This window comes from Chrysochloris asiatica, unplaced genomic scaffold, assembly GCF_000296735.1.
Source record: "Chrysochloris asiatica unplaced genomic scaffold, ChrAsi1.0 scaffold00049, whole genome shotgun sequence".
In the NCBI taxonomy this organism is placed as follows: Eukaryota; Metazoa; Chordata; class Mammalia; order Afrosoricida; family Chrysochloridae; genus Chrysochloris; species Chrysochloris asiatica.
This window is the reverse complement of record NW_006408567.1, coordinates 11,928,146-11,952,574: the sequence shown is the minus strand read 5'-3', so window position 1 is coordinate 11,952,574 and position 24,429 is coordinate 11,928,146.

Genomic DNA, 24,429 nt, shown 5'->3' with positions numbered 1-24,429 from the left:
AAACACTGTTAACTGATGATATATGGAGGGGATAATAATCAATGTAATGAAACAAGCTATATGAATGGTTGAATGTGAAGCTGATGATGTGCCCTATAAACTTTCACTCAATCCAAAATAAAAATATGTAATAAAAAAGAAAACCTATGAAGTACAATCCTACTATTCCACACATAGATCAGAACTGACTCGGCAGTTGGAACAGAAAAAGCTACAGAAATATTTACAATCAGCTTGTCTTTTAGTTGAAAAAGTAGAAAATCCAAACTATTTTACCAAAATGATTCATACCATGAAGGAGTAAAGTTGTTTTTGTCATTAATTAATTTTAAAGACAAAGATAAGTATTATTTTTCAGAGTCTTTGGTTCTTATTATTCATCCAAAGTGAAACACAAAGTAGAAAAAGAATCCAGCCCCCCTGCCTTACTCATCTCTGCTTCGCCAACCTTCTCAGACCACCATGCATTTTTTTAACTATTGATAAACACCACAGCTTGTCTGTCAGTTTGTTGTACTGTGGTGGCTTGCATGTTGCTGTGATTCTGGAAGCTATGCCATTATTGTTTTGCCACTGGTGTTTTAAATACCAGCAGGGTGTTTAAATGGTGAACAGGTTTCAGCTGAGCTTTCAGATGAAGACTGACTAGGAAGAAGGAGAGACAAACTACTTCCAAATATTTAGTCACTGCAAACCTTATGAATAGCAGTGGAGTACTGTTAGATAGCACCCTTATATTGGATACTGAAACATGATGAAGAGCATCAGAATATCGTCAGATATGGTGCCAGAAGATGAACATTTCAGGTTGGAAGGCACTTTAAAAACGACTAGGGAAGAACTGCTTCCTCAAAATAGAGTTGGCTGTGATGATGTGAATGGAATAACCTTCGGACCTTCGTTTGCTGATGGGGCACAACTCAAAATGAAGACAAACAGCAAACATCCCTTAATAATTGTAACATGGAATGTACAAAGTATGAATCTAGGAAAATTGGAAATTGTCAAAAAATGAAATGGAATCCATAAACATCGATATCCTAGGCATTAGTAAGCTGCAATGGCCATTTTGAATCTGACAATCACGTGATTTACTATGCTGGGAAAGAAAAATTGAGGAGGAATAGCATCACACTCATCATCAAAAAGATCTGTCCTGAAATACAATGCTGTCTGTGATAGGGTAATACCCATATGACTGCAAGAAAGACCAGTTAATATCACTATTATTAAAATTTATGCACCAAACACTAAAGCCAGTGATGATGAAACTGATGAATTCTAACTACTTCTTGAATCTGAAACTGATCAAACATGCAATCAAGAGGTATTGATAATTACTGGTGATTGGAATGCAAAGGGTTGAAACAAAGAGAAAAGATCAGTAGTTGGAAAATATGGCCATGGTGATGGAAGTGATGCTGGAAATTGCATGATAGAATTTTGTAAGATCAATGATGTCTTCATTGGAAATACCTTTTTCACCAACATAAAAGAGGACTATGCACATGGACTTCACCAGATGGAATACACAGAAATCAAATTGGCTACATCTGTAGAAAGAGACAGTGGAAAAGCTGCATATCATCAGCAAAACGAGGCCAAGGGCAGACTGTGGAACAGACCATCAGTTGGTCATTTTCAAGTTCAGGCTGAAGCTGAAGAAAATTAAAACAAGTCCACAAGAGTCAAAATATGACCTTGAACATATTATCATCTCAAGAACAGATTTGATGCATTAGACACTAAAGAACAAAGATCAGAAGAGCTGTGGGATGACATCAAGAACATCATACAGGAAGAAAGCAAAAGGTCATTAAGAAAGTAAGAAAAAAGGAAAAGAGCAAAATGAAGGTCAGAAGAGACTCTGAAACTTCCTCTGCAGCATAGAGATACTAAAGAAAATTGAAGAAATGGGGAGGTAAAAGAGCTGAACAGAAAACTTCAAAAGGCAGCTGAAGGAGACAAAGTCAAATATTATAACGGAATGTGCAAGGACCTGGTTACCAAAAAAGAACCAAAAAATAAGAACACACTCAGCATTTGTCAAGCTGAGGGAACTGAAGGAAAAATTCAAGCCTTGTCTTGTAATATTGAAGGATTCTATGGGCAAAATATTGAATGGTGCAGAAAGCATCAAAAGAAGATGGAAGGAATACTTAGAGTCACTGTACAAAAGGAAATGGGTGATGTTCAACCATTTCAAGAGGTAGCATATGATCAAGAGCCAATGATCCTGAAGGAAGAAGTCCATGGTTTGTTGAAGGCATTGGCAAAGAACAATGTACCAGGAATTGTTGGAATACAAATTAAAATCTTTCAACAAACTGATGCAGCACTGGAGGCACTCACTCATTTATGCCAATAAATTTAGAACACAACTACCTGTCCAATTGACTGAAAGAGATCCATATATGTGCTCATTCCAAAGAGAACCAATGAAAAGCAGAAATCATCTAACAATATCATTAATATCACACGATAGAAAATTTTGCCAAAGGTAATACAGCAATAGCTGTACATTGACAGCACAATCCCAGAGGTTCAAGCCAGATTCGGAAGAGGACGTGGAATGAAGGATATTATTGCTGATGTCAGAGAGATCTTGGCTGAAAGCAGAGAGCACTGGAAAGATGTTTTCCTGTGCTTCCTTTACCATACAAAGGTTTTTGATTGTGTGACTCATGGCAGCATTGCAGAGAATGATTATTCCCAAACAGTTAATTGTGCTCCTGAGGAACCTATACATACATCAAGAGGCAGTTGTTCAAAAAGAACAAGGGAATAATAAATGGTTTGAAATTAGGAAAGGTGTGTGCCAGGGTTGTATTCTTTCACCATATTTATTCAATCTGTATGCTGAGCAAATAATCTGAGAAGCTGAATTATATGAAGAAAAACGTGGCATCAGGATTGCAGGAAGACTCATTAACAATCTGCAATATATGCAGATGATACAAATTAGTTACTGAAAGAGAAGATGACTTAAAATACTTACTGATGAAGATCAAAGATCAGTAAGCCTTTGGTATGGGTTGCACCTCAATGTAAAGAAAACAAAAATCCTCATCACTGGACCAATAAATAAGATCCATGTAAATGGAGAAAAGATTGAAGTTGTCAAAGACTTCTTTTTGTTTGGATTAACAACCAGCAACATTCGGGGAAGCAACAGTCTAGAAATGAAATGACATATTGCATTAGGCAAATCTACTACATAAGACCTCTTTAAAAGTGTTCAAGAGCCAAGATATCAATTTGAGGATTGAACTAAGCCATGGTATTTTCATAACCTCATATGCATGTGAAAGTTGGACTGAATAAGGAAGACCTAGAAGAATGGATGCATTTGAGTTATGGTGTTTGAGGAGAATATTAAAAGTACTATATGGACTGCCAAAAGAACAAACAGATCTGTGTTGGAAGAAGTATAGCCAGAATGCTCCTTGGTAGCTAGGATGAGTAGACTTTGTCTCTTATACTTCAGACATAATATCAGGAGGGACCAGTCCCTGGAAAAAGACTGATCCTTTTTTGATATTGTTATATTGATAAACAGGTCTTCTCACCCACAGAAGTTGCCTGAGTTGCTTGAGCAAACACTCTGGCCCATATACGACTTTAAGTAGGAACTTGGTTTTGAGATTCCCATCATAGTTATCAAATCAACCTCTTTTTTTTTTTTTTTTTTTAATGAGAATAAGAGAGATGGGAGGGAAAGAAATAAAAGTCACATTTGTAGGTTTAGGAGCAAACTTTATTAGATGTGAAAAGAGTAATAAAAATAAAACCCAGTTGTAACTCCTATAGGGTGACCAACTATGCCAATTGAACAGACTTGTCCCCATTTTAGGACTGAAGACCTTCCACATATTGGGAGGCTCCTCAGCCCTGAGCAAACAGGATAGTTGGTTACCCCACAAGCTATCAGTGAGTCTCAGATTTCAAATGTTGACTTAATTTGAAATCACAAGTCTTAAGACAAGGCCTCAAAACAAATGCACTTATACGGACACGTTGATAGTTGGCATAGTAACTAGCCATGACAGTTTGTCCAACACTGAGGGATTTCCCAGGATGTGGGACTTTCAGTTCTAAACCCAGGACAGTCTCAGGGAAATAGGCACAGTTGGTCTCCCAAGAGGACTTCTAATTACCCACCCTGAGTCCTTGGGTGCCACAAATGGTTTGCACTTAGCTGCTAACCAAAAGATTATCAGTTCGAACAGTTTTGTGGAACAAAGTCCTAGTGATCTGCTTCTGTTAACACTGTTGTTGTTAAGTGCTGTCAAGTCAGTTCCAACTCATAGTGATCCTATATAGTTTTTCCAAGGAGTGGCTGGTGAGTTTGAACTGCCAACCTTACAGTTCAAACTGACCTTGAGGTCCAGTGTTTATCCTACAGTATCACACCAGGAATCACCCAGGAATGCTTCTAAAATCAGCCACTAAAAACCTTATGGAGCACAGTTCTACTCTGACACACATCAAGTCACTGTGAGTTAGATCAACTCAATGGCAATTTAAAAAAAATTTTTTTAATAATGCATAGAAAGGGGTTTTAACCTATATCCACAGATTCCCACTCCAAGAAGTTCATAATTAGAACTCAGGGAACCATTAGGTTGGATGGGAGAGAAAAAAAAAAAAAAAACTATAACATGTTGTTGTTGTTGTTGTCAAGTGTCATCGAGTCAATTCCGACCCATAGTGACCCTGTATAGGGTTTCCAAGGAGCAGCTGGTGAGCTTGAACCGCCATTCAAACAGCTTTGCAGTCAGACGGCTTTGCAGTCTGGTGCATTAACCCACAGCGCCACACCAGGACTCCATAGCCTTCATTAATTCCTAAACCAGGAAACCACTGATTAGTTTTCCAACACTATAGTTTTACATTTTTACAGTTTCATATAAGTAGACTCATACAGCATGTAGACCTTTTGAGATTAGCTTCTTTCACTCGGCATAATGGCATTTTGATCCATCCAAGTTGCTGAGTGCATCAATAATAGTTCATTCCTTTTTACTGCAGAGTTGAGTAGTTTCCTGTTGTAGATAGACAACATTTGATTTACCCAGTCACTTACTGAAGAACAGTTACTTCAGGTTATTGGTGATTATGAATACTATAAACATTCATGTACAAGTTTTTTCATACATGAAATGAAAACATATGTTTTCAATTCCTTTGGGCAGATTTTAGCAGTTGGATTGTTAGGTCATATGGTAAGTGTATGTTTAACTTTATTTTAAAAAAAAATCCAAATGGTTTTCCAGAGTAGCTGTGCGATTTTGCATTCTTGGTAGCAATTAAGAGTTCTATGTCATAGGGTTTCTATGTGGATTCTGATACTGACAGTGTGCTTATTCACATCTGTGTGTTCACTTTGCTGAAGTGTCTGTTCAAGTCTTTTACCCACTTATTAATATTAGAATATTGGCTTCACTGATCTCCTTTGTTGTTAATTGCCATCAAGTGTATTCTGATTCATGGTGACCCCATGAAAGCAGAGTAAAAAAAACTGCTCCATAAGAATTTCAAGGCTGTGAATTTTTGGAAACAGATCGCCTGGCCTATTTTTTTAGACACATCTGGGTGGTTTCAAACCACTAATCTCTAGGCCATTAGCTAAACACTTAACCATTTGCACCACCCAAGGACCACTAACCTCTAACCTCTTTTTTATTTGGTTTTAGTTTTCTTGATTTTCAAGAGTTTTCTATATATTCTGGCTTTTGTCTGACATACGATGTACAAAATTTCTCTCCAAATCTCTGGTTTGTTGTCTCCTTCTCGTGATAATGTCTTTTGAAGCACAAATATTAATTTTATAAAATCCAATTTATCAATTTGTGTGTATGTGTCATGCCTAGCAACTCTTTGCTTAATCATAGATATTTCTTTGTTTTTTTCTAAAAATATTATAGTTCCACACTTTACATTTGATCTATTTCAAGTTGATGTTTGTAAATGTTATGAGACTTAGATCAAGTTCACCTGCACACATTGAAAACTCTTCTAGACAATGTTGTTATTTTGTTTTCAACCAACAAATACATTTTACAAACCTCAAAAGGAAAATAGTCTGTTATACTTACCCAAGTACTTATGATTTCTGTTGCTTTCCTTCATTCTTACTGCTCCATCTTTCCTTCTGGTGTCATTTCTAGTGTGCTCAAAGAACTTTTGTTGGCAATAGGATTGGTAACAGTGAAGCATCTAAGTCTTCCTTCATGTGAGAATGTCTTTATTTCATCTTCATTCTTGAAGGATATTTTCAGTGTTACAGATTTGTGGATTGACAATTTATTTCAGAATTTAAAAAATGTTCTATTCCTCTCAGAGCAATCTATATTCATGTGACTCATGTTCCTCTATAAGTAATAAGTTGTTTTTTCTTTGCTTTCACAAATGTTTCTTATTCTTTAGTTTTTAGCAATTATATAATGACCATGGATTTCCTTGAGTTAATCCCATTTGGGTTTTCTGGACTTCATGAATCTGTAGGGTGTCTTTCTTCAGATCGTGGATGTTTTCAGCCATTGTTTCTTCAAATATTTTTCTTCACCACACTCTTTCTAGAACTATTATGACAAGATCACTAGAATTGTTGGTATTCAAATGGTGTTCTTTTTATTTTTCTTATTTTTTTCTCTGTATTTATTCATAATTGAGCATTCCTACCAATTTATTTAGGAGTTCAGCAGGTTAAGCACTGGGCTGTTACCTGTGGTCAATGGTTCAAATCCACCAGCCATTCCACAAAAGAAAGATAGATAGGCTATCTGCTTCTGTAAAGATTTCCCATCTTGGAAACCCAAAGGAAGAGTTCTATTCTGTTCTTTAGGGTTGCTATGAATCAGAATCAACTCAAGCTGTGGCTCTGGTTTTTGTTTATTGATCTGTCTTGAATTTGACTGATTTCTTTCCTCAGTCATCACCATTCTGCTATTGAGCCCAACCAGTGAGATGTTTATTTCGGTTTAGTATTTTCCAGTTCTAAAATTTCTTCTTGGTTCTTCTTTGTAACTTTTTGTTGTTTTTTTCTGAGACATTCTAGGCCATTCATTTCAAGACATTCTCTCATTCATTTCAAGTGGCTCTGTGGAAGAAAGATGAAGCTGTCTGACCCATTTATATTCTTATATATCGGAGAATTATCGTATTGTGGTTACTGTTGTTGTTAAGTGCTTTAAAGTCTGTTTCAATTCATAGCAACCCTGTTTAGGGTTTCTGAGGAGTGGTTGGTGGGGTTGAGCTGCTGATTTTGCTGTTCAAACCAACATTGTGGTCCAGTGTTTATCCTACAGCACCACACCAGGATTTCATCATTATATTGGTGGTGGTGGTGGTAAGTACAGTCTGAGTTGATTCTGACTCACAGTGACCCTGTATAGGATTTCCAAGGAGTGGCTGGTGAACTTGTACTGCCAAACTTGTAGTTCAAACCGAACTTGTAGCCCAGAATCCACAGTACCACACCAGGACTCTAAAGGCACTGTTTCTGCCTGGTTTTGAACTAGGGACCTTTTGCATGTAAGGCGAACATGATAAGCCCTACACTAAGGAAACCAGGCATTGTTGTAATGGTGTGTGTGTGTGTGTGTGTGTGTGTGTGAAGTGCCATTGAGTCAGTTCTGACCCATAGCGACCCTGTATAGGGTTTCCAAGGAGCAAGTAAGCTTGAACTGCCCACCTTGCAGTTCAAATGACTTTGCAGTCTGGCACATTAACCCACAGTGCCACACCAGGAGCTCTGGTAGCACAGTGGTTACGAATTGGGCTGCTAACCTCAGGATCAACAGTTTGAAACTACCAGCTGTTCTGCGGGAGAAAGATGAGGCTTTCTGCTCCCACAGTGATTTACAGCCTCGAAAACCCTGTACAGGGTCGCTATTAGTCGGAACCGACTCCACGGCACATAACCACCATTGTTGTAATAACTGCTTTAAATTCTTTGTCACCACAGCACGGGCGTTTGTTGATTTCCTTTTCCCATGCAAATCGAGATTTCCCTGAAGTTGAATTGCATCCCGGACATTTGGATGATTATATTACAAAGCTCTAGATCTTATCTAAATCCTATAGAGAATGTTAATAGTTTTATTGTAGCAGGTGTCTTGGTTTCTTAGTGCTGTAACAGAAATACCACAAGCTGGTGACTTTAAAGAACAGAAATTTCTTTTTTCACAATTCAGGAGGTGAGAAGTCCAAATTCAGGGCACTGACTCAAAGAGAAGCCCCTCTCTTTATCAGCTCTGTTGAGAGATCTTCTTCTCAGCTTTTGTTCCTTAGTCCTGGGTGATATCCTTGTGGTATCCATTTTCCCCTATTGGTCCCTGCTTGTGTCTCTTCCTATTCTGCTCTTTGTATATCTCAAAAGTGATTGGCTTAAGACACACCTTCACTGATATGGCCTTATTAACATAACAAAGAAAACCTATTCCCAGATAGAATTATATCCACAGGTATAGAAGTTAGGATTCACAACACATATTTTTTAGAGGATGCTGTTTAACCCATATCAGAAGGGAATCAACTTGGTTGATTTTAGGTCAGAAATTACAGTCAGCTTTCTGTGGGCTTTGGTTCTAATGCCAGTTATGCTTTCAAAGTCTTAGATCTGCCTTGTGTGTACTTTACCCAGAAGCCAGTCTGGGACCGACCTGAGTGGTGGTCTACTTTTTAATTCAGTTCTCAAAACCTGAAGCATGCTCTTTAGAGTCAGGTCTAAGCTTGTACATCTCAGGGGGGGCCCAGAAGTTCATAAATAACTTTATGGGGTTGTTTTCTCTAGTTACTCCCTCTCTTTGCTTAATTCCCAGGGGCTTGATTTTTGGGTCCTCTAGCCAGGAAACTGGCTTTATTTAGCCTCCTCTGCCAGGCACTTCTCACAATTGCATTTGTGTCCAGAGCCTAGTGAAGAGGACAGGGAGGGGGAAACGTAGAGGGTCCATTCTTATAGAATCACTGATGCGTTTGACCAGAGGAAAGATTCTGTGCCTCCAGAGTTGTGAAGCTCCAGCGAGCTTTTGTGCCACAGTCATCATAGTATTGTTTGGGGCTAGGGAACAGGACCATGAAGAAAAACAACAAGGGGTTTCTCAACTCCCCTTGAGTATTAGGAGACTTTCTTGCTCCCTCAAACTAGAACTGGAGCGCTGTCCAGGGGCTCTCTGTGTGTCAATACCAATGCCCACTTCTGGGTTTAGGGCAATATTGAATCCAAGCCAGGTGATTCAACATAGGCCCAAACCCAGAAATGGTACCTCCCCACCAGTTCAGTGGAACTTCCTATTATCTTCCTCCTCGATCTACAGGCTTGTATTTGCTTTACTGAATCCTCAAACAGCTGCTCATACATTCTGTACACATTTTATAACAGTATTCAGGGTGGAGCAGCCTTCAGGCCCCACAGCTGTTGAGTTGATTCTAACTCATAGCAACCCTAAAGGACAGAGTAAAACTACTCCTTAGGGTTTCCAAGATGGTAAATCTTTCCCAGGACTAGAATGTGTGTTTTATTTTATACATTTAAAAACATAATTCTGAGATAAGATCTAGAGGTTTCAACAGCAAAACACTCCATGCCACTGAAAATAACTTAAAGGGAAGTGAAAGTCACTTAAAGGGAGGGAGCGACATGTTATGAATTAAATAGTGTCCAGCCCAAAATATGTGCTGAAATATTTATATCCCCCTATACCAATCCGTTTTAGAAGAAGTGCAGCCAGAGTGCCCCTTGTAGGCCAAGACGGCCAAACTTCGTCTCTCATACTTTGGACATATTGTCAGAAGGGAGCAGTTTCTGGAGAAGGAAATCATGTTTGGTAAGGTGGAGGGTCAGAGAAAAAGAGGAAGACCCCCAATGAGATGGACTGGCCAAGTGGCAGCGTCGATGGACTCAAACCTGGCAACAGTGAGTTTGGCCCAGGATTGGGCAGTGTTTCATTCTGCTGTGCATTAGGTCGGTATGGGTCAGTACTGACTCCATGGCACCTAACAACAACAACAACAACATGTGTGAAGATGGATTTCTGGTGTAGCGCTGCAGGTTAATGCACTGGACTGAAAAATCAGTTTGAACCACAAGGTTGGCAGTTCAAGTTCACCAGCGGCTCCTCGGAAGCCCTATACAGGCTTGCTATGAGTTGGAACTGACTCGGTGGCACTTAACAACAACAACATCCTGAGGATAGATTCCCATTCAGGATCAGGGTTTTTTTGTTGTTGTTATGTCAATAAAATCATCTGAGTGCAGCTCTTGTTAAGAGCCACTGAGTTGGTTCTAACTCATAGTGACCCTGTTTAGGGTTTCTGAGGCTGTATATCTTTATGAAAGCAGAAGTTTCATCTTTCTCCTGCAGAGCAACTGGTGGGTTTGAACTGCCAACCCTGTGGTTAGCGCCCAGTGCTTATTCTACAGAGCCACACCAGGACTACTATATGAGTGCAAAGTATGTTTTAAACCTATTTAGTTCTGAGATCTAAGGAGCAGTTCTAAGGAGCAGCGGAGACAAGAACACAAATGAGGGAAGGTAAGTGCTCCAATTAAATCTTCAAGGAACAGAGGAATGAATGCTAGGAGAGACAAGAATCTTTTCCCACAGCCAATTTTTCTCCCGACAAGAGTTGGTGCTCTGACCCTATTCAAAGAAGCAGCAACACCAGAGATGAAGACAGAGATGAAGACATGGAGAGAAGGAGCAGGTGGGGACTCTAGAGTCATGGTAAGAGAAAGGCTGTGTGCTGGCAGCCAGGTGCTGGTGGCCAGGAGGCAGTCTTGCAAAATGTGCCCTTTCGTTGTTTAAATGATTACATATTCCTGAGTGTTTTTGTGTACATGCTCCCCCCACCCCCACCCCCGCCAAAAAAAAAACACAAAAATAAAGCAGAGGGAATAGAAGCAAATACGGTTGAATGATGGTGCACAGAGGAGATGATAATCATTGCAATGAAATGATGAGTGTAAAACCAATGTTCTCGCATGTAAACTACCACTCAAGTCACGATACAAACTTTTAAAAAAGTTTTTAAAAAAGAGTTGGTGCCCTGAATTAAGACTTTTAGCCTCCTGAACTTCAACATAAATTTCTGTTCTTTAAAGTCACCCATTAGTGATATTTCTTTAACAGAAGCACTAAGAAACTAAGACAACACATCAGCAGTCACTTGCGAACCAGCAAGCAATGCATGCTCAGCAGGAACAGCTAGGATCCTCAGAAGACCTTGGAGAACGTCTAGGCTAATTTGGGGTCAAGGAAGGCTACCTAGCAAGCAGCTGGGGGACAGTGTTCTAGACAGAGGGAAAGGCACGGTCACAAATCAGAAAAGTTCCAGAACATGGAAAGTGTGGTACAGCAAAGTCAAGAATGACCAAGACACGATATTATATTGGCTCTTGAGACGATAACATATGCAGAGAAGATAATCACATTGAATTGTGGACCACATTGTGGACTATTCAATTCAATGAAATTCTACGTCCACTGGAAGCTGCCTATCGGCAATAGTCATTGCAAAATTCAATTCTAGATTGCCATTTCTATTCTATAGAGACTTTGCCATATTTTCATATAACATTTGAATAAAGAATCTATTCGTTTTATGTATTTGGCAATAAACTCTGTTGTGGATACATATACTATTGTGTTTTAAATTGTTATTTAAGAAAATAATAATAATTTTTAAAACCTCAATGAGGAGACCAGAAAAGAATACAAAAATCAAAAATATTTATCAGAGGGATAAAATTGTTATTGTTGTTATTTTTAAGTGCCATCAAATCGGTTCCGACTCATAACAACCCTGTATAGGGTTTCCGAGGAGCAACTAGTGACTTTGAAAAGTCTTTAAAAGACTTCTCTGCGGCTGAGAGATCCAGGATATCCTGGCCGGAACACGCTGATGGGACCGCATTGCCCCCATCCCTTTGCCCCCCAAATGCAATAAAGTGGCTTGACCTCCCCAAAAAATAGTTAAAGAAAAATTTGAATTCCATAATAACTGATATAATACTTGTAAGCACCATGCACTTCCCTGAACATTCTGAAAAAAATCAAATTTGTCAGGACCTAGATATCAGTATGACAAAACAGAGAAAGTATGTTAAGAAATAAAAAAGACACCAAATTCCTAAGAAAGATAAATCCAGTATGCAATAATATAGATTTAATTCCCCCCATAGAACATCAATCACTTAGAGACTTGTCATGGAAGATCTAGTGGCTTTTCCATACAGAATTCGAGCTGCTGGATCTGACTTCAAGCATGGGACTCATTACCTCACCATGCAATAGGAGATTATAAAAGACTGTGTATTCCCACCACTACAGTTAAGTTATTTACAAAAATTAGAACTGGCTAAAAATGAACTAGACATTAAAGAGATAATTCATTTAATTTATCTTACGAAAACACTTGGCTCTATTCCAGGCAATATAGTGGGTTTAAAAATTAAAACGGGGGAGGAGAATGAATTGAGGGAGCTTTCTTCAGGCATTCAACAATACTGAGTATCCATTGTTGTTGCTATGTGTCATCAAGTCGGTTCCAACTCATATTGACCCTATGGACAACAGGACAATGCACTGTCTGATCTTGCACCGTCCTCACAATTGTTGTTGTTTGAGAACATAGTTGCCACCACTAATTGAATCCATCTCCTTGGGGGTCTTCCTCTTTTTCACTGGCCCTCTACTTTCACTTCTCCAGGGACCAGTTCCTTCAGATAACATGTCCAAAGTACATGAGACAAAAATCTCATTACCCATACATCTAAGGAGCATTCTGACCATACTTCTCCTAAGACAGATTTGTTCATTCTACTGGCCTCCAGATATCTATTACCATCAAGTTGATTCCAACTCATAGTGACCCATAGGACAGAGGAGAAACCCATAGCATTTTTCAGACTGTAAATCTTTATAAAAGCAGACTGCTACATCTTTCTCCCACAGAGTGGCTGGAGAGTTTGAATTACCAACCTTCCAGTTATCAGTGAAGCATTTAATCACTACACCACCGGAGCTTTTTACTCTTCTGTAGTCCATTTAATATACTTCCCCAACACCATCATTTAGAGATATCAATTCCTTTCTAGCCTTCCTTATTCTTTGTCCAGCTTCCATGAGTCAACTGAAAATCCCATGACTTGGGTCAGGTGCACATTAGTTCTCCAAGTGACACTTTAAAGAGGTTTTTAGCTATTGTTGTTGTTGAGTGCCATCGAGTCGGTTCTGACCCATAGTGAACCTGTGTAGGGTTTCCAAGGAGCACCTGTTGAGCTTGAACCACCGATCTTTCAGTTCAAACCCACTTTGCAGTTCAGCCCATTAACCCAGTGCCACACCAGGACTCCCTTTTTAGCAGTAGATTTGCCCAATACTTCATTTGATTTCTTGATTGCTGCTTCCATGGCCATTCATTTCTAATCCAAGTAAAATGTAAATCTTAACAATTTCTATCTTTTCTCTGTTTTTTACTGTTATTTATTGGTCCAGTTGTAAGGATTTTCATTTTCTTTGTTCTTCATCAGTAGCTCAAGTCTTCTTTACTTCCAGCAAGCATGGTTGTGCCATCTTTATATTGCAGGTTGTTAACGCGTCTTCCTCCAATCCTTGCCACATTCTTCCAGCTTCTCAGATTATCTGCTCAGCATACAGATTGAACAAAAATGATGAAAGGATACAACCCTGATATATATCTTTCTTGCTTTTAAACCATTCAGTATCTCTTGGTCTATGTGCACTTTCCTCATGGGCACAATTAAGTGTTCTGGAATTCCCATTCTTCACAATGTCATCCATAGTTTTTTATGATTCCCACAGTTTAATGCCTCTGCATAGTCAATAAAGTACAAGTAAACATTTTCCTGGTATTCTCTGCTTTCAGCCAAGATCCATCTGATGTCAGCAATGATATCCCTTCTTTCATGTCCTTTTCTGAATCCAGCTTGAATTTCTGACAGCTTCCTGTCAATGTACCGCTACAACCATTTCTGAATTATCTTCAGCAAAAGTTTACCTACATGTAATTTTAATGGTATTTCTGGATGCTTTCAACGTTCCATTGGGTCACTGTTCTGTGAAATGATCACAAATGTGGATCTCTTTCAATCAGTTGGCCAGGTAACTGTCTTCCAAATTTATTGGCATAGATGAGTGAGTGCCTCCAGTTTGTTGAAATATTTCAAATTGTATTCTGTCAGTTCCTGGAGTCTTGTTATTCTCCAATGTCTTCAGTGCAGCTTGGAATTTTTCCTTCAATACCCTCCCTTCTTGATCCACTTGAACACTGACCATTTCTTATTGGTACAGTGACTCTGTGTACTCCTTCCATCTTCCTTTGATGATTACTGTGTCATTCAATGTTTTGCCCTTTGAATCTTTCAATATTACAACCTGAGCCTTGAATTTTATATTCAGTTCTTTCAGTTTGAGAAATGCTGAGCATATTCTTCCCTTTTTCTAACTTCAGGTTTTTGCACATTTCATGATAATATTTTGTGTTCTCTAACTTCCCTTTGAAATCTTCTCTTCAACTCTTTTATTTCATTTTTTCCTTTTGTTTTAGCAAGTCTATATTTGAGAGCAAGTTTCAGAGTCTCTTCTGGCATCCATTTTGGTTCTTTCTTTCCATCTTTCTTTCTTACTTTATAAGTGACCCTTTGCTTTCTTCCTATATTACGTCCTTGATACCATCTTACAACTTGATCCTTCTGGGTTCCATTTCATGGCTGATGACTTCTGGTTTTCTTAGATTCATACTTTGTACATACTACATTCCATTTATGAATGGATATATGCAATATCCCTACTTATTCTCACTTTGAGTTGTGCCACATCAGTAAATGAAGGTCTCAAAGGTTCTACTCCATCTATGTCATTAAGGACAATTCTACTTTGACAAGGCAGTTCTTCATCATTCATACTGCCTTCTAACCTGACAAGCTCAACTTCAAGTACTACATAAGACATTGTTCCACTGATATTCATGAGGTTGTCATAAGTCAATTGTATATTTTGTTTCTTTTTTTGGAAATGGATCATTTGGTCCTTTCTAGTCTGTCTTAGTCTGAAACCTGTCCATCATGGGTGACCCTGTTGGTATTTGAAGCACCTATGACATAGCTTCCAACATCACAGCAACATACAAACCACCACAACATGACAAATTGACAGACAAGTAGCATACTGAGCATCTACTCTGGGCCTAATCTCTTCCTAATCTTAGTCTTAAAATAACAGGCAAATAGATCTGTGAGGAAACAACCCAGAGACTAAAAATAATACTCAGAACACATGGCGTGAAGAGTGCAAGCTTATGAACCAAGTGCAGAGAGGGAAGAGAGGTGGTTTCAGGAAACAACCAAGAGGGTCACAGCATAAACATGCATTCAAAGATTATCCACAATGCTACTGCCTTGAGAAAAGATTGAAGTTGTCAAGGATTTCATTCTTTTTGGATCAACTATCAACACTCTTGGAAGCAGCAGTCAAGAGATCAGATGACATATTGCATTGGGCAAATCTGCTGCACAGGAACTTTTTGAAGTATTGAAGAGCAGAGATGTCAGCTTGAGGACTAAGGTGCGCCTGACCCAAGCCATGGTATTTTCCATAACCTCATATGGATGCGAAAGCTGGACAGTGAATAAGGAAGATCGTAGAAGAATTGATGCTTTTGAGTTGTGGTATTGGAAGAGAATACTGAAAGTGCCATGGACTGCCAAAAGAACTAATAGATCTGTTTTGGAAGAAGTGCAGCCAGAGTGCTTCTTGGAGGCCAAGATGGCTAAGCTTCGTCTCTCATACTTTGAACATATTGTCAGGAGGGAACAGTCGCTGGAGAAGGATGTCATGCTGGGTAAGGTGGAGGGTCAGAGAAAAAGAGGAAGACCCCTAATGAGATGGATTGGCCAGGTGGCATCATTGATGGACTCAAGTGTGGCAGCGGTAGTGAGGTTGGCCCAGGATTGGACATTGTTTCGTTCTGCTGTGCATGGGGTCGCTATGAGTCAGTTCTGACTCGATGGCACCTGACAACAACAACAACTGCCTTGAGGAACTTGTATTCTATGAGACTAAAAATATCATCTAGGGTCATCCTTGCAGCCTGAAGCTGTCCATTTACCATCAAGGTGTTTTGGATCCTGTTGCTTTCTGGGTGTAAACCCTCTCCAAGCAATTAGTACAACAAGTATGGAGTAACAATATATCAGTTACTCCATCTTGAATTTTTTCATGAGGATAAAAATAAACAAGCTGAACTTTTCCAAGCCAAGTTACTGCCAAAGAGGGATGAGAATAGCTGAGAAGGTCTTAAACAGCCTTAAACATTGGCCAAGAGCAAACAGACACTAGACTTAAATATCAGGAAATTGAAATGGTATTCCTGAGTAACACTTGTCTCAACCAAGTTTATTTTGGGGTCTGACCAAGTTTATTTAGGGGTCTGATGCTCATTTTGATCTGTGGATAACTTACTGGGTGTCAATTGTGGAAAACTTTGAAAGGTATGAAGAGTCCATTTTTTTTTTTTTTGCTACAGTGGATGGACCTAGTTCTGAGCAAAAGCACTGCTGCTTCATGCCATTAAGTTCAGCTCCAACTCATACTGACCCTACTAGGGCTCTGTCTGCAGAAATACAGGATTTCTGATGACAATGGAGCTTCCAATTGAAAGCTGGAATTGAATGGATGCTACTGGAATGGAAGATTAAACCACTTCTTTGAGTAATCTCATGAAATAAATGTTTATAAAAGTAAATAAATAAATAAATAAAAATAAACAAGCTGAATGCAAAGGCTAATTTTTATTAAGGTATGAGGAATGGAGTTACCAGGTCACCAATACATCATAATTGGCAGATTATGCTTACTATTATTGTTGTCTGAGTACTTACCTGGAATCCTAGTGTGACACTATGAGATAATGCACTGGACTGCAAGGTTGGCAGTTCAAACTCACCAGTTGTTCCTCAGAAACCACTTAGCAACTGACTTGAAGGCACTTAGCAACAACAACAACAACAATCCTTACCTAGACCTACGGGCAGTGATGGTTCAGTAGTAGAATTCTCACCTTCCATGCCAGAGGCTAAGGTTTAATTTCCAGCCTATTCACCTTACCCACAGCTACCTCATGTCTGCAAGTGGAAGCTTACATGTTGCTATTATGCTGAACAGGTTTAATCAGAGTTCCAGACTAAGATACATTGAGAAGAAAGGCCTGGAGATTGAATTCCAAAAATTCTTCATTGAAATCCCTATGGATCACAAAACTCTGGTCTGGAACCAAGCATGGGATGGCACAGGACTGGACAGTGATTCATGCCATTGTGCATAGGGTCAGTATAAGTGGGGGACTATACAATAGCAGGTAAGTTCAACAGCAACAGCAAATAAAGAAGACAAAATGAGTAAACAAAAGCTTCAAAAGATGATCAGGGAAATTTGTACATATCTTCCACAACTGAAATGGACAATTTACTCCCCAAACAGACTCCTGTTCTGGTATCAATAGAAGTATGTACATTAAAATCCTTCTCATTTTATGGTTGTTGTTGCTCTTGTTAAATGCTGTCGAGTTGGTTCCAACTCATAGTGACCTTGTATAGGAATGGCTAGTGGATTTGAACTACCAACTTTGTGGTTCAAACCATTTTATGAGCCAGTGCTTGTCCTACAGCGCCACACCAGGACTCCATCATTTTACGGTAGGTACAATTTATTTTTCATCAACTCATCAAATATTTATAGAGTGTCTATGCTGCTCTAGAAGGAAAATCCTGATGGTCTAAGTTCAGCCTGGAGTTTGCTAGTTGTGGGGCTTTACTATCTAGCTCTAGTATTTTCCCCAAAATCCACGGGTCTACTTTGCTCTTCATTGCTGGAAGACTACGAATGGAGGACATTGGTAAACATCTTGGTGGGCTCGTCTGTCCTTCCTGCTCTGTGCATTTTGATAAGGAGCCCATTTATTACCCAAGTAGCTCCTGCTGGTTAGACTGCATCGTTCTAAGGGGCTAAAAATCTTTCTCTCAGGATTCTTATTGTTGTTGTTATTGTTAAGTGCCATTGAGTCAGCTCCGATCTATAGTGACCCTGTATAGGGTTTCCAAGGAGAAACTGGTGGGTTTGAACCACCAACCTTGTAGTTAGTAGTTCTGTGCTTATCCTATAGCACCCTACCAGGACACCAGAATTCTTATAGCATCCACAAATCTGCTCTCTGGAAGTTAAGAATCCTTCCAGGGGTTAACCTACAGTCCTCTAAGATGATGTCAGAGAACAGCCCTAGGAAAGGTCACCTAAAGTCAGTTTACCTTCCATCATACCTTGAAACAGGGCATGGGTTCAACAACACAAAATCTTCCTTTCTCAAAAGCCCCAAGGTCACCCTGACCTAAAGCTGAAGTTTACAGCAGAGTTCTCAAACTTTAATGTCTACACACATCACCTGGGGATCTGGATAAAATGTAGATTCTGATTCACTAGATCAAAAACAGGGCCTGAGAATCTGCATTTCTGACAAGTGCTAAGGTGATGCTGCTGGTCCAAACCACACATTGAGTAAAGACAGTGTAGCACTGATCACCTGGAATCAAAGTCAGATGCTGAGAGGCTCAACAAGTCTCTCCCAACACATGTCCTCTGAACCCATTAAATATGTCCTCTCAGATGTCTCTCTGCTCAATGATTCTATGACCACAGCCATTCAAGGTTCCCCATAGAATCCCAAAGTCAATTTGCAATAGAATCCAGCAATTATATTTACAATCCAGCATTATAGTCACAAATTCATCACTACAGCTCAAATTATTCTTTGAGTCCAATGTCTTCTTGTGGATGCTAATAAACTAAGTTGGTTGTCTTTAATAGTAACCTGCCTTGAATTTTTGTCTTAATTGTTTCTCTTATCCCTCCCTTAGATTTCTTATCACATAGTTACATCACCTATTCTACATGTTCATACACATGAATGGATAACAGTAGTGAGCTGTAAAGGTGGTGGAGGTGGCATTTGCCTTAAATCGGTTGTCCCCAACTCTAATCACTTATTAGAATGATCTGAGAGAATTACAAAACAAAACTATGGCCAGACCTCCACCCCCAGAGATGATGTTCAATTGTTCTGGGTTTTGGTACATTTTTCAAATCCTCAAGGTAATCCTAATTTGCATTAATTTGCATTTGCAACCAGGCTGAGAACTACTTTCTGTCCCAAACTACCAGGCAGAGTCAAAAATTATCTGCACTAGGTTGTCTTATCAGCACTTTTCCTTCAAGGTCACTGTTGTGCAGGTGGGAACATAGATATATGAGAACAAAATTTGGACCAATACTCGAAGGTAAAAGTTTCTTTAAAAAAAAAAAAATCATTACTGGTGATGAGACATGGATTAATTACTATGAGCCTGAGAGTAAACAGCAAAGTATGGAATGGAAGCATCCTCAATCACTGACCAAGAAAACGTCCAAAAGCGAACCATCAGCAATCCATCACTGCTGCCACTGTGCCAATCCATCTCATTGGGGGTCTTTCTCTTCTTCTCCACCCTCCACTGATATCTTTCTCCAGGAACTGGTCCCTCCTGATAAATATGTCCAAAGTACGAAAGAAGTAGTCTGGCTATCCTGGCTTCTAAGGAGCATTCTGGCTGTACTTCTTCCAACAGATTGGTTTGTTCTTTTGGCAGTCCATGGTACTTTTAATATTGTTGTTGTTGTTAAATGTTCGCCAGTCAATTCCTACTCATAACGACTCTGTATAGGGTTTCCAAGGAGCAGTTGGTGTGTTTGAACTGCCAACCTTGTAATTCGTAGTCCAATACTGATCCTACAGCACCACACCAGGAGTAAATAAAATAGTAGTCAGTTGTCATCAATTCTGCTCTGATTCATTGTTGTTTTTAAGTATCATTGAATTGGTTGCCAACTATATAGTCTCCAAGAAGCAGCTGGTGTGTTTGAACTGCTAACCTTGTGATTCAAGCCAACCTTATGGTCCAGTGCTTATCCTATAGTGTGATTCTTAACTACTTTATATGTAACCAGGGGCAGATTTTCCAATAAGATAATTGGGTGGAATTATTCACAAGATTAGTAAGTAAGCACAAGTAAGTCTGTGCTTACCTTGATTCCCGGATAATCTGACACTGTGTATAACAGAATGAAATGTTACCCAGTTCTGCCCCATCTTCACAATTATTGGTGTGTTTGACTCTTGCGTCGATCCATCTCAGTGAGGGTTTCCCTTGTTTTTGCTGACCCTCTACTTTACCAACCATGGTATACGTTTTTAGCAGTTGGTTTTCCTGGTGACATGTCCAAAGTAAGCAGGCTGACATCTAGCCATCTCTTTCTAAGGAACATTCTGGTTGCGCTTCTTATAAAACAGATTTTCTTGTTCTTTTGGCAGCCATGGTATCTTCAATGGAATCTCAGTAATTGTTTGTTGGATTAAATTTAATTAAGTTCCCCCCACATGGATTGACACTAAATGTTCAAATCTGGAAGCTGTCCCCTCTGCTTTCCATGACTATCTACTGGTTTCCATTACTATCCTCACCCTGTCTGCTCTCTATGGTGGTGGTGGTTGTGTGTCATGGAGTAGGTTCCAACTTATAACATCCCTGTATAGGGTTTTCAAGGCTGTAAATCTTTATGGGAGCCAAAAGCCTCTCTTTATTCCATGGAACAGCTGATAGATGTAAGCTGTTGACCTTGCAGTTAGCAGCCTAACTCATAACCCACTATAGTACCATGGCTCCCTGTCTGCTCCCCAAACATCTGGAAAAAAATTCACACACAATCCAATGATTGCCCAACTTCCATGTACATCATAACCTGGAGAGCTTCTCCAAACACTTTGCTGGGTCCCAATCTCATAGTTTGGGGTTGTTGTTAGGTGCCATCGAGTCAGTACCGACCCATAGCAACCTTATGCACAGAAGAATGAAACACTGCCCAATCCTGGGCCAATCTCACTACCATTGCCATGCTTGAGTCCATCGATGCAGCTACTTGGCCAATCCATCTCATTGGGGGTCTTCCTCTTTTTCTCTGACCCTCCACCTTATCAAACATGATATTCTTCTCCTGTGACTGGTCCCTCCTGACAATATGGCTGAAGTATGAGAGACAAAATTTGGCCATCTTGACCTCTAAGGAGCATTCTGGCTGCACTTCTTCCAAAACGGATCTATTGGTTCTTTTGGCAGCCCATGACACTTTCAATATTCTCCTCCAACACCATAACTCAAAGGCATCAATTCTTCTATGGCCTTCCTTATTCACTGTCCAGAATTTGCATGCATATGAGGTTACTGAAAATACCATGGCGTGGGTCAGGCACACCTTAGTCCTCAAGATGACATCTTTGATCTTCAACACTTTAAAAAAGTTCCTGTGCAGCAGATTTGCCTAATGCAATAATACGTCGTTTGATCTCTTGACTGCTGCTTCTGTGAGTGAGTGTTGATAGTTGATCCAAGAAGAATGAAGTCCTTGACAACTTCAAGCTTTTTTCCATTGATAAGAATGTTGTTTATTGGTCCAATGGTGAGGATTAGGGTAGGATTCAGAAATTTGCATTTCTAACATGGTACTGTGTGATGCTAAAGCTACTGGTCCTGGAATCACACTTTGAGAACCACCCTCTATGTATCAATAAAATAAAGCAATACACTAAGGAAAATTACACATGGTAAAGAGTGTAATCAAGAGGAAAAAGGATATTATCAGAGGCACCTTGGGCAAGCCCAGTATGGCATGGATTAGTTAAGTGACTTTGCTGTTGTTAGGTGCAGTCGAGTCAATTCCAACCCATAGCAACGCTATGTACAACAGAATGAAACACCGCCCGGTCCTGCTCCCAATTCTTCTCTATGTGGCATGAATTAGCTAAGTGATTTTGGTCCTAATTTACCATTCCTGAATCTCTGTTTTCTCACCTATAAAGTGGAGAGAGGAGGATGCTGAGAACATTGTGCCTTGCGCACACATTGTTTATTATTAGAACCATCGAGTTGATTTCTGACTCATGACAACTCCATGTATTCCAGTAGCCTGATCTTCCTGTGTGTGAAGGGTACCACATTTGATGGCATGTAAGAAATGCAACATTGCAGTTCACTTAAGGGAAATTAGAAAGTCCCTGGGTAGAACAAATGGGTTCAGCTGCTAACTGAAAGACTGGAGTGCTAACTCCACCTAGAGGTACCTCAGAACAAAGACCTGGCAATCTATTTGCCCAAAATTAATTATTTAAAATGCAATATTCTACTCTGATACACACAGAGTTGCCATGAGTCAGAACCAACTGGTTCTAATGTGCTTACAGGAGGATGACCAAGATTAAAGCTGCTGTTGACATAGAATGAGTGGTTGAAACAGTTTTGTTTTTTTTAAATAATGAGACTTCTTAAGCAGATATGAAAAGATATTTCAAAAGAACCATCACAAAATTAAAACAAGTTGAGCTCCAAATTTTAAAATTCAATTGATCAAAGGGATAAGAAAAAGAATACTGTTGAAAGCCAATTTTCTGAATGATCAAAGAGAAAAGCTATCTCAGAACACAGAGCAAAACTTCAAAGAAATGAAAATAGAACTCGGGAGTACATACTCAAGATTATTAGATATTAGGAGAATATTGACTAAGAATATTAGAAGTTCCAGAAAAACAGGCAGGCGGAGAAATGGAGAAGCAAAATTAAAATTCAAATAGAAGAAAGCGCTCCTTAAACTGAAGAAACACTAAGTTTTGTACCAAAAAGGAAATTCTAAATGCCGAAGAAGAATTAATAATAATAATGTTGGGGGAGAGGGGAGGAATCACACCTGAACTAGGGAAATTCATGAACTCCAGCAACCAGAGAATGAAAACAAATTATTTACAAAGGAAAGAGAATTGTAATGGTACCAGATGCCTCACCAGAGACACCTGGAACTCTAAGACAGTAGAGTAAGCTTTAAGGCTTTTGAAAGAGAATACTCTCTCTTTTAAAAAATACTTTATTTTGTTTTTATAGTTAAAAATATACACAATCAAAGGGATAAGCGCACAAGTGGAATGTGGGACCTTATCCAGAGAAGCAGTGACAGATGGAGGCAGAGATGGAAAGAGAAAGGCTGTGTGCCGGTGGCCAGGAGGCTGGCTTCCAGAATGTGCCCTTTGGTGGTTTAAATTACTATATATTCCTGAGTGTTTGGGTATACAGCCCACCCCCTAAAAACAAAACAAACAAACAAAAAAGCAGAAGGAATAGAAACGAATACTGTTGAATGATGATGTATGGAGGGGATTGTAGTCATTGCAATGTTTGTGGCTGTTTCTTCTCATTTTGAATTGTGCCCCATCAGCAAATGAAGGACTTCAAAACTTTGCTCCATCCACGTCATTAAGGTCAACTCGACTTTGAAGAGGCAGATCTTCCCCAGTCATACTTCGAGTGTCTTCCAACATGAGGCTTTCCTCTTCCGGCACTATATCAGACAGTGTTCTACTGCTATTCATGCTATTCATGAGGTTTTTTGTGGCTAACCCTTCATAAGTAGTTTGTCTCTCATTCTTCCTAGTCTGGAAGTTCTGCTGAAACCTGCCCACTGTGGATGACCCCTCTGGCATTTAAAATACCAGTGACATAGCTTCCAACATCACAGCAGCAGGTAAGCCACGACAGTACAACGAACTGACAGACAAGAGGTGGCGAGGCATTATTAGTGTCAGATAAAATGGAATTTACAACCAATAGCTTTAAATGGGAGCACAAACCGTAACTTCAAATCCACCAAAGAGCCCTCAGAACACAGGGCTGGTAACCTGCTTCTAAAAGATCACTGCCTTGGTTCTACTTGGCACATGGAGGTCGGGAGAAGTCCAAATTGTCTTAACAGCTACTGGCAATTTTCAGTGGGACAGAAAAGAATATTTTATAATGATGAAAGGTGCAGTCTAAAGAGAAAATGAGTCAGGAACCAATATATATTCCTTAATGGCATAGCTTGCAAGTAGAAAATATGTCAAAAATAGAAGAAGACACTGACAAATTGACAATCTTTGTAGAATCCTTTGACAAAGCTATTTCAAAATTGACAGATCGAGTTGTCAAACAAGATGTGAGGATTTGGAGAAACTGAATAACAAGTAACAAGCTGACTCATAGATTTGTGTAGAACTTTGGACTAAACTTAGGAAATAAATTCTCTTCAAATACTGACAAATGATTTAATAAAAATTGACTGTGACTAGGACCTGAAGAATGTGGCATAGCATTGGAAGAAGACTGATAATCAACGTGTGATATGAAGATGATACAACTTTGCTTTCTGGGAACAAAGAGGACTTGAAATACTCATTGGTGAAAATCAAAGACTACTCTATAGGTTGCACCCCAATGTAAAAGAAAAAAACAAAAATCCT